We start from the raw sequence: 10667 nt of genomic DNA, 5'->3' as shown, positions 1-10667 counted from the left end.
AAACACAACTGAATTGAGCACAAAGTCTTGTTTCACTCCAAAGATGAATAACCTTTAGATTTTTGTTGTTGTTGAGAAGAGTAATATAAACACCGCATACCACTGGAACTGCTTTCCATGGAAAATGACGAGATTCAGTGTTCATTGCACTTTGCTAATATTGACATGTTTGACCAGAGAAAAAATGCATGATTTTGCCAGGAATAAAAAAAAGTTCCAAGTTAAGCATTAGATCTGCAGAGATTCAAGCTCATCTAATTGCTTCACACTAGCAATTTCAGGTTTCAGTACAGTGTTCTGCTGTGTATGTATATGTATATGTATATGTGTATGTGTGAGAACATTATATGTTTATCTGTATAACTTTCTGTGCTGATTATTTAATTTATTTAATTGTATCAATGTAATTTTTGTTTGGAGTCAGATGAATCTAAAATCAAATGAATAATCTCTTGCAAATGTCTGTTTAATTTGAACAAATTCTTAGTAGCCACTAAAGCAACCTCCTTTTTATGTATGCTCACAATATTTTTCAGCCAAATAATGTTTTTAGAACAGATGCAAAACTTTTATTGAACTAATTGTTGCTCCAATTATTTCAGTATTGCTTGTATTAATTCTATTGATTCTCTTCTATCAGGATGACTTTCATAAATTACAGCTTCCTCCATCTGGTGAGACCAGAAAAGGAGAAGCTTCTCTGGAAAATATTTAAAATAAAAAAGAGATGGCAAAGAACTCCAAATGGGAAAAATGGAATTAAAATTATAAATGCAAAGTAGGATATGCAAGTCTAGATGAGTCACACTGGAGCACAAGGTCTGAATCTTATTTACATGCTGTTGTAATCTGGCATGGTGGTCAATGACCAAGTAAGCTCGAGGAACAGGGGGACAGATGTTGGGAAAAGAGCAAATTCCATATATTAAGGAATCAAAAATAAAATGCTGGTGTCATAATACCTACAGTATATCAAATCTATGATATAGCCACACCTGGAGCACTATGCCCAGTTTTGAACATCACATTACAGAAAGAAATTTGCTGAATATGTCCTTCATGAGGAAAAGTTACCAATGTTGTTTTTAGAAAAACAATACAGGGGCATGATAGTCGTGTATGAAACTAGGTAACAATTTTTCTCCCTCAGAATACTAGAATCAGAGTTATCCTATGAATAGTTCAGGAACAGCAGATACACAAACTGAAATTTCCCATCATAAACATAGCAGAATATTCAATCAACCGGGGTATAAGAGGCTATGGAATTTTGCCTGAGCTGAATGTTTAACCAGTCAGGGGAGACTAAGCAGAAATATTAATTATACGGATTTTTTTTTAATATGTTTAAAGTTTTGGGTTTAAAAGTGAAGTTGAGAACATTTAATCTCCATACCACAAGGTTGATTTATGGGTTGATTTGTTAAAGGAGTCATGAACAAGGAGCATACTGGTAGCAACCCTTAGTTTTTAGACAGTTTTAGTGTGTTGATAATAGCTGTGTTATTTTATAGCATTACTGTGCTCTTGCTTTTTTAGCATGTTTGTATGAGGTCTTTTTTAAAAATAAGTTTTAAAAAGGTAAGGCTGACCAACAACCTGGACAGCTTTAAATGGAGTTTAGAGAAATCAGTGGAGGACAGGCCATCACTGGGTACAAAACATGATGGCTATATAATAAAGCTGTGGAAAGCACTAAATGAAGCACTAAAGTGCAAGTAAAGTGTGGAGAAAGTCACCTCTTCTAGAAGGCTTGGCACAATTATTTCAAGGGTTTTCCAAGTTGTCTGTATATACATCTTCATTACGGACAACATTTTTCCTCAGAGTGCTGGTGGAGTGGCATGAAGATACCTGCAACTTGAGGACCACCCCACAAGAAGCCTTGTGGAGAATGTGGCTCCTTCAGTGTGGTGAGGGAAAGTGCTTCAAATGGTTCACGCAACACTGCCATATGATACCTCCAGCATTAGCGGAACTGTATTAATGTTAAGCAGGCAAATTCTCCTGCAAATTTTTCCTACCAGTTTTCATTCAGTCTAATGGGGGACAAATAGACCTCTTTCAAAGGAGAAGTTTGGAGAAATTCTCATGGGTGGAATGTAGGACACGTGGACTTTAGTTTTGTGATGGTCAAGGAGTGTCTTTCATTGTTCAATCATCTCTCCAGCAGCTTGCAACCTCCCTGGCTTCCCAGGCCTCAATTAAAACCAAGGGATGGTATCATGAGAAAATGTCTCTCATTAGTCTTCTCCAGTAGCGGTGGTATTCTTATTAAGGAAGAGGCTTACCCTTAAATTCCTCAACTTCCCTCGAGAAATTAAAAGAAACTGTCCTTCTAATTACTCTGCTCACAGATTTGGTGAATAACTTTGAAAGGCTATTTGTACACAGCTTGTTATTACATAGCTAGCATGAATAGTAGCCATTGTGTTCCCTCTTAGTATCAGTTGCTGGAGAACGTGAGTAGGATGATACTGTTGCATTCATGTCCTGCTTCTTGGGCACTGAAAAACAGGGACCTGGATTATATAAAACTTTCAGCACATAAACCATATTCTATGTTTTTGATTTCTATCTGTAATGCCCCCCAGTTCTCCCAAATACAATATGACTTAATGCTGAGTTGCTTTACACAAGAACCAACACCTAAAGCATTTTTCATGCACAGGATGCTGATGGGAAGGGCTGCAAAAATGTGGATATCTTCGCTGCCACCTAGTGGCTGTCCAAATTTTTGCAGGCCGATCTGAGAGCCCTAGTCAAGAAACAATACTGCTGCTCGGAGCCAGCCTGCCTCCTCATATTTGGATACTGTATATGTATTTTTTATTTTGATGCGAAGGACTCTGTAGCTGAAACATTTATCCAAAACGTTGTACAATATATTAACAAAATGCTCCAGTTTTGAACTTCATAAGAATTTCAAGGGATTGCATACTTCTTTCGAAATCATATGAATGTCATTGATAATGAAATAAAAACATGCTGTTTTATCTTAAGGCACCTAAAGGTGTTGATTCCTAATAATTCAAAAGATTATTTTATTATGGTTTGCTTCATTCTACAGCTACTTGATCAACTGGTATATACAAAGTTGGAGATGATGTTTTGATTACTCTGCATCATAATAGTGATTATTTCTGCTATTTTTCAAGTTCAAGGTGAGTTTCCTTGTTTCCAGATAAGCAACACACCTCCCAAAACACACAGACACACACAATGTGGAGGTATCAACAGATCTGGAAAACTCAAAAGTTTATAGAATTGTTTTGGGAATAGATAATGGAATGCATACTGATTGTGGGAGGAGATGGGAAGGGGAATAGAATGAAGTATTTAATTGGAAGTCATGCCCAAACTATTGCAACAATGAATAGAAACATTCCACAATGCAACATTTCATGATAAATCTCATTTGCATTTTATCTTCAATAATTATCAACATCTGGTATTGTTAAAAAGGATCATCAGCTAGTTTGTTCGGAAGATTGTCTATTACTTACATCAAGTATGTGTATATATGACTTTCAGTTGAACAGTTTATAATATCTATAAAGTTTCATTAATTCTCCTTCCCTTCAAAAGATCTCAAATTGGAAAAATCAGGCTGATAATCTGGTCCTACCATGTATCACTGTTCTAGATCCTGACCCCAGTGCCTCTCAAGTCATCATCCCATCCCAGCATCCCTCAGATGCTGAAAAAGGGTGTGGGACAAAGGGGGAGGGGACAAAGCTTTGAAATTTGACTGTTTATCAGGAATTGTGGTTGTATTGAGCATGGGAGGTGGCAAAAAGAATTATATTGAGAAATTGGAAAAGTGATATTATTCCATATGTCAAGGAATGTTGTCAGAAGTGTGTGATTTATCTGTTTTGGAAAAGACAATATTCTCTACTAATCAAAGGATGCAGCAATATGTTACTATGGCAGAGATTCTGTGATATCTTACAATAATATCTTGTATTGTTCATATTATAGTAGTGAATTCATTAGTAAACCAGTGACTACTGATAAGTATAAAAGATGAGATAGATTTTTTCCTTTCTTTTTCTTTTGTTAGTTTGTGTTTTTAGTTTGTACTTTTAACTTTTTTAGTTTTTCTTTTTTCTTTAAGATTAAAGATAATTTTGTTGAAAAATAATAATAAATAAATAAAACAAAAAAACAAACAAACAAAAAGATGGGGAAGAGAGGGGAGGAAACAAAAGTATATCCATCTACAAAAATCTTATATATTATGGACTAACATAAATAGTAAACATTTTGATGGCAATATCTCCCCTCACCATGCATTCTGGCATAATGCCTCTATAAGATTTGTTGGCTTACAAATACAATACAAGCAAATGCTACCAATTTTTTTTTCCCAATAGGAATGGAGCTTTGCCCTCTGAAGTAAAGACATACGTTTGGTATAGTTTATTAGTAGTAAATTCTAAACCATTAAAACTCAGGATCTCCCAGTGCACAGTTCACATTTTAGCTAATTTGCTTAAAGAAAAAGAATTGGTAATACAGTCTACATGTTTCCAGATAAAAATCCTAATGCTAACACAATCAAAATGTTATTCCACCGTTCTCTGTTGAATCAATTTTACCAGGTAAGCAAATATACAGAATTAGTAGAGAGAAAACACTATTGGTCACCAATGGAAGATGCTATTGTTCGTGGGGTAGGGGCAGTTGTGAAACATGCACAGGAGTGACTTCATAAGAATAGACATGTCCAGTAGTTTCCATAATTATTGTGGGCCCAGGTAGCCTTGACTGGAGATCAACAGTAGACAGAAAGAAAGAAGAGCAGTAGATAAAATTAAATGTAGTATGAGTTAGATTGTTAAGGTCACACAAATTACCATAGTAATGGTTAGGGATGATGGGAGTTTTACTTCAATAGAATATGGAGAATGTCACATGGGTCACCACTAATAAATAAATAAATACTATATAACTTGATGCTCAGCATTGCAAACTCATGTGTGGTCAGATAGGCCATCATTAAGTTGCTGAATCAACAAGATTTCTTATGTGTGTTTCATTCATAGCCTCTGAGGAGCCCAGAAGAATATCTGTGTGATTCCCAACCAGCATATCTAGCCAAAAAAGATTGTAGAATATCTTCATATAATCTGCAGTAGTGCTCGGTTTATCCTAAATGTTTATCCGCTTATTCAAAAGGTCACTGAATTGTGCTTTTAAACATGCAAAACAAACATGGAAAATGTGTATATGTGTATATTTATTGCAGTGGGGCATGTGTGTATCTATTGTAATATGACTGCTTAAAATGTGCGAAAGGATATGGCTAAGTATTTCACCAGATCTGACAAAATATGCTACTTATCTAAGATGCCTTTCAGCTGAATTAAGGAAAAGACATTCATATGAAGATGAAGTACACAGATTCATTGAGCAGCAATGGCTGGAAAGGAGATGACCTCCTACATTTTTTTGTCCTGACATTCCAGAGATGTCTACCTTGATGAAAAGAAACAGAGCCCACGAAGAGGGAGAATGAGCAACAATCTGTATTCTGTCACTTCAATAGATGACTCACCATTGGCCTCTGTGACTAATTCTTTTTGCACAGAACAGTCTGTAAGGCTGGAAACTGAAGGAAGAAACAGCTGGGCCAGAACTATTTTTATAACTAATACCATATGGAAAGCAGCAAAAGTTTTCCTATTGGGCTGGGGGTGACTTGTTTTGTTTTCTTAGCATTGTTGCTATTTCTAGGGTCAGGAGGGCTATATGACTTGTTCCATTATTAGTAAAGAAAGGGAGCTCTTTTTATTTTTATGTCTATGAATAACTAATGTTTCTAAGTCCAAGAGGGCAGCATATAACAATTTTATAGGGTTGATCACCAGAGATCCTGCTCCTTCTGCTACATTCAGCCCAGCCTCTTATTCATTGCCAGCTCCTTGGTCATTGTTTTCTTTTCCTCCTGTTGTTTTCCATTTCTTCTAGTCTGCACAAAGGCTACGTTGTGAGATTGATGTGGCTGACTTCGGACAGGCAACCTAGTGCTCCGTAAGTGCATTGGACTCCGAAATCCATCAGCCTCCGATAGCTTGGCTAAATGTAGGGCTGCTATGGTGGCTGTGAAAAAAGGCAAATTTGATGCTTGGGAGCATTAGGAAAGAGACTTAAAATTAAGATGCCAACGTTGTAATGCCATTATACAAATCTGTGGTACAGCTGCATCTAGAACACCCTGAATGGTTTGGGCAGCCAAATGTGAAAAAAGATATAATAGAGCTGGAAATATGCAACCAAAATTATCACAGGATTCAAATGCTTTCTCTGTGGGAAAAGGCTAGAATGTTTGGGACCTTTTAGCCTGGAGAAAAGGGACTGAGGTAGGAAAAGGCCTGAGGTGTTAAAAATCACGTACAGTGTGGAGAAGGTAAAAAAAGAAGTCCTCTTTCTCTCTCTCAAACATTAGGTCCAGGGCCATAAATGAAACTGATGAGAAGGATATTTAAAAGAGGCAAAAGGAAACACTTCTTTAAACCACATATTTATTTTATTTATTTCTTTAGTTGCTAGACTGATAAGATACTAAAGGGCCTTCCTGCCATCTTTAAGTAAGGAGGAAAGTATGTTGCTATAAACTGCATTGTCCCCACACCCTATCTTTACTATGCCTCAGCAGTGAGGCTGGGCAATACGGCCACCCAAATGTAAATTATTTATTTATTTAAAGTAATTGTATTAAAGATTGCAATGACAACAATCAAAACTAAACAAACTAAAATAAATAAAAGAATAAATAAAATTAGAAGGTGCAGAAAAGAAAGAAAACAGAGAAAAAGAGAAAGAGAAAGAGAAATAGAAAAGAAAGAAAAAAATAAGAATATAGTAAAGAAAAAGAAAAAATATAAAGAAGTGACTTCCCACCTTCATCACAATTTAGTAACTTATTACATCCTCTCAAAATACAACAAATAATCTCTTCTTCCCATATCCCATCTCTTATCTATAAACAAATCCCTAAAGCATTGTTATTTCAATCCTAATGTCGGCGAAAATCCATTAAATTACTAGACATAATATATCAATTTTAACCTTGATCAAATAAACCAGCTTTATATTTCTTCCTTTTATTTCTAACAACCTTGATCTGTAGTCCCTTCAAATAATACCCTAGAACTTGATTTCTTTTCATTTTTTCTTTGTCCTTTCTCATAAAATTCTTCAAAACTTTAACAAGCCTCTTTTGTAAATCCAATATAGGAAAATTATCCAGGTCACTCTCTTGGTTTGTTATTTGTATATTAAGACATCAGCCAGTTTCTTCTGTATGCCCAGTATAACATCCTTTTCCATGTCATTCTTGTAGCTTGTCATTTTAAAATCCACTTTCAAATCAGTCTCAATTTTTATCAAGTAAAATTGGTTCCTCTGTCATAACAACTTTTAAACAGTCTACCTATAGAGGCAGACACTATTAAAATTAACTTCTGGGTCCATTGTTCAAAAATATCCTTCAATATGTCTAATGTTAAAATATTTTGATTCATTCTGTAATTCTAAGTCAAATTTGGGTGTTCTCCTTTAGTTATAATCTTTAATCCCCTCTAGTTCCCTCTAGTGTCCAATTTTTAAAGTCTCGCCTTATTATTTATTTATTATTAAATCAAAACTAAAGCATTTTCCCATGCAAAGGATTCTTTATAAGTAATTCCAAAATCTTATTTCAAATTTATCTGGACCCTTAGTCTAGTTTGTAACTTTTTAAAATCAAAGTTTTAATCACCCTTTTGCTGTTTATTCAAAAAAAAAAATTAGGTTCTTAAACTTGTAGTTAAAACTTCTTTTGCTAAGGATTGAAGGAAACTCACCCAGTGCTGTAAAATTTGTCAATCCAAACATTCCTAATAGCAAAAAAGCAGTTAACAAGCAATTTCTGAAACTGATTAGAAAAGGAAGTACTGTATGCAAACTTAGTGTCCTTTCAAAGGTGCCGACCATGATTTGAGCTAGATAGCTATTCCCTCATCTCCCAGAGCTCTAAACCTGCCAGAGACCACTGTCTTGCAATTTAATGTGGGGAAATTTTAGGGCATCAACTGTTCCCTGCCATCCTTTCCCTTCTGATCAATATCTACAAGTAGAAAAGCCATCTACCAGTTGTTTTCCTGAACATATGGCGAGTGAAGTTGAGGATTCAAACTTCAATTTTTATTATTTTTATTATTGATTTACTTGGCCTAATTCTAATTATTTACTGCGTTTTTCTTCTGATAGGACTGTCTCCTGGGAAATCAACAGTCCTGGCAGAGAGACAGAAGATTGATATATCTATCATTCTCATCCCCAAAAGTCTGTCAGAATGATCATAAAAATTAATTTAGAACATAAAGCAGAGAAACTGAAACCAGACAACTCACAGTGCTATTGTGTTTCTGGATCATTCTCTCCTCTCCCCTCCTGAAGACGATTTTTTCCACAAACACTGTAATTTTTGGTTACACAGAGAGCCTCTATATTTGTGTGTGTGTGTCTCATGTGATTTTGCTAGTTCTCCCCAACAATAGTAGGATCTTGTCTGCCACCTCTATTGATCTCCTGAGCAGCATAATGAGAAAAAGAGCAGGTATTCCATCTGCCTCACACCCAAAGTGAAAATAGCGACGTAGGTATAATGCCCAGCAATTAGATAGGGAGGGGGCATTTCTGCAGCAGACCTTGTGGAGCTGAGTAGATCGTTATCCCTGACTATGTCATCCCCCTAAATTGTCCACGTGGGAAGTTTTGTTTTAGGAGAAGAAGGAAAATACCACTTCCAAACTGGAACAACTGAAGATGGCTCTAGGTTACCTTTTGTAGAGAGCTGGATATGAGATGGAGGCAACTTCATGAAGATACAATCCTCAAAACAGTGAAGCATCTTCATGCTGTGGCAAGTAGGATGTGAAGATGAGCCCTAACATACTTCTATGGGAAGGGCAAATCCCTAGATTTTGTTTATCAAGATTACAGTTATGTAATGATGGGTTTTAACTATCATGATTTTCAGCTTTATAACTGGGCATACATTTTGACTTCACTTTCTTTGTGGAATGTAAGTGATCATTTCACAAAACCATTATTAACTCAGTTAGAAAGATACTATCTTACCCCACTGACTTTATGGCAGGAGGTTAGTTCTACTTTTATCCATAGCTGTATTCTTTTTTCTTCATTAAAGTTAGCAAAGCACATTTGAAAAATGTTGGGACTCAAGTCTAATATTAAACATTATTCCAATGACAAACATACCCTTTGGGACAATCTGAAAATAGTAAGTAAACCTTGATTTTAGAAGTCATAAGCAATCAGCAGTATTAATGTTTGAGAGCAGGTTATTGCTATCATATTTTCAAGCAATCTGAGTTATTAGAAGAAAAATTTGGACTGCCTAGCATTGAAAAATAGCAGTATATGCAATTAAAACATACCTTGATTTTATAATCTGGCCCAGATGCATTATCTGTGTCTAAAATTCCCACATTTCTATCAGTACTATGATGTGCTCTAGGTGATTTAAAGTCTACAGTATTTCTAAACAACAGTTAAAAGTATAACTAAGCTGGAAATTACTTATTTGCAAGACCTCAGAATAAACAATTGTAATATCTCATATTAACAAACCAGAGTCTTAAAGTACATTAAGTAGGTTTCTTATGATTTTAAGATGAGATCTGATCAGCAAAAGATTCCTTGCACATTTATTGTGAACCCAGAGAATATTTTGAAAATGGCAGGCTATAAATTTTATTCTGTTGGAAGTGGAAAACGAGTGCAGGGACACTTACTCATATGATATGGGTTTGCCTTATTGTTCTGTTTTTAGTTGGTGTTGCAAATATCAGCATAGTTTAAAGATGCACATTACATGCCCAAAAATATGGAGCATTATATGAAGAATTATGGATTTGTCAATCAGCACCTCCCAAAAAGAGAATATCTTTTAATGTTGGAAAGACTACATCTGTTTACATCTGTTTCCTATCAGTTTATGAGCTTTATCAATATAATGCAGAGAGCGATCATATTACATTATGTGATCAAGTTTTAAAGATTTGGTTACAAGCTACACTGAATTAATTCATGTACATGAGTGTTTTGATTGTTTGGTTTTTGTAATTTTAATTGTGTGAATCGCCCACAATCACATAGGCAAGAAGGGTGGCTATATAAATTTAATAATTAATTAAATAAATATAACATAGGATGTTTTGTTGCTTTTGTTCTTTAGTTCTATTTCTTTCTGCTTTTTTCACTTTTGTATATTAAAGTGAAATTTTTAAACAAATGCAGAGTAGTTCTCTTAGAATATTTTTAGCTCCTTGCTTTTCAGAACTCTCATGGTAGAAAAGCTGTCGGCTTGCTTGCTCTAAAATATCTTAATCATCATTTACCAGGTTGGAAAATGCAGAAAAGTGTGATACATTTTCCCCTATAGGGCTGTATTTATTTAATTGCCTTTCATTTCAATTGTTTAATATGCTATTTAATAATCACCTTGAGTTAATGGGTGGAGATTTGGTTTCACAGGTATTTAACAGATCTTTTGTATGACAGGAACTCTACCTATGAAAGAAAGTAAAAAAAAAAAAAAAGCTTAAATTCAGCATTATGGCACAAAGATATGAAAAATATAGATGATTGCA

General features: G+C 35.0%; 1 long non-coding RNA gene across 1 annotated transcript; it reads left to right on the top strand.

Moving 5' to 3' along the window:
* Positions 1-243: 243 nt before the first annotated feature.
* On the top strand, positions 244-10179 carry LOC112541027 (uncharacterized). Its single transcript, XR_003085058.1, has 4 exons — positions 244-304; positions 3071-3164; positions 5977-6039; positions 8260-10179. It is a non-coding gene; the product is annotated as an uncharacterized LOC112541027 (long non-coding RNA).
* The last annotated feature ends 488 nt before the right edge of the window (positions 10180-10667 follow it).

This window comes from Python bivittatus, unplaced genomic scaffold (genome assembly GCF_059951505.1).
Source record: "Python bivittatus isolate LINGU-HERP-01145 unplaced genomic scaffold, Pbiv_v1 ctg000480_np1212, whole genome shotgun sequence".
In the NCBI taxonomy this organism is placed as follows: domain Eukaryota; kingdom Metazoa; phylum Chordata; class Lepidosauria; order Squamata; family Pythonidae; genus Python; species Python bivittatus.
This window is presented reverse-complemented; position numbering and strand designations above follow the sequence as displayed.